Source organism: Rhinoderma darwinii, assembly GCF_050947455.1.
Source record: "Rhinoderma darwinii isolate aRhiDar2 chromosome 2 unlocalized genomic scaffold, aRhiDar2.hap1 SUPER_2_unloc_56, whole genome shotgun sequence".
NCBI classification, from domain to species: domain Eukaryota; kingdom Metazoa; phylum Chordata; class Amphibia; order Anura; family Rhinodermatidae; genus Rhinoderma; species Rhinoderma darwinii.
Genome location: NW_027461725.1, coordinates 778,416 through 779,526, shown reverse-complemented (window position 1 = coordinate 779,526; position 1,111 = coordinate 778,416). Strand labels below are relative to the sequence as shown.

Sequence of the window (1,111 nt, the reverse complement as noted above, 5' to 3'; positions counted from 1 at the left end):
CTACTGGTCATATTTTATCCGTTTTAACACCGGTTATTTTATGAAGAGGAACGGATGGTTCTCCACGGTTTTAAGCTCCCCGTATGCTTTTAACCTCCCTGACCAGTACAAGATTTTAGAGAAAATTGTGAACCTTTTTAACTTGAAAGGCAAGAGAATTGAAGACGTGCAAAATAGTAAAAGTGTTTTAAAAAAGATAAAAGAAAATGTTTTAGTAGCCCCCATTAGTAATTTTAGTGAACAAAAGTGCAAACAAATATGGAGAATGGTAAATATTAATTATCTTTTTAATCCTCAGAAAGATCTGGCCTGGAGTTGTGCCCACGAGTGTCTTCCATGCCGGGCATTCCAGCATCGAAGGGGACTGACCAACTCGGCTGCGTGTCCAAGGGGAGGTTGCAGAGATGATGAGACAGTCTACCACCTTTTCTGGCAGTGCTACTACGCACAATTGGTGTGGTCAAGAATCCTCCCCTTGGCACAGAAGATTACAGGACTACAGAGATTTACTAGCAATGGCGTTTTTTATGGATGTCTGGAATGCCCAACACAGACCCGAAAAATGATGGCATGGAAGATCACTAACTGCGTCAAAGCAGCTCTGTGGGCGGCCAGAAACATTCTTTTATTTAAACATGACGTTTTAACTGTGGATGATGTTTTAGCCATTTGTTTAAGTGAGATGCACAAGTATTTTCTTTTAGATAAAAAACTCTCTCCTGTTTTATGTAGAAAATGGTTTTTTAGTGAATGGAGTTCCATAATTTGATGCCACCAAGTGCCCTTTTATAAGTTATGTGATTTTATCTGATAACTTGTATTTATTATTATACCATTGTTGTAAACCCTGTGTATTTATTGATTTATTGTAAAAATGTAAAAATTTGTAAATCCTTTTTTGTCAAAAATTTTAAATAAACGGTTACCTCCTTTGTTGGGGTAGTCAACTCAAAAAAAATCTGTTCTTATCAGTTTAATATCTGATACGTCCCCTATCTGGGGACCATATATTAAATGGATTTTTAGAACAGGGAGATGGAAATAGAGCTTGCTCTGTCCACTCCACGCATTGACCTGGTATTGCAGTATTTCCAGGACCGGTGCACCCTTT

At 37.9% G+C, this 1,111-nt stretch overlaps 1 non-coding gene across 1 annotated transcript; it reads left to right on the top strand.

The window, feature by feature from the left end:
* The first annotated feature begins 922 nt into the window (after window positions 1-922).
* Window positions 923-1,111, top strand: LOC142680969 (U2 spliceosomal RNA). Its single transcript, XR_012853355.1, has one exon. It is a non-coding gene; the product is annotated as a U2 spliceosomal RNA (small nuclear RNA).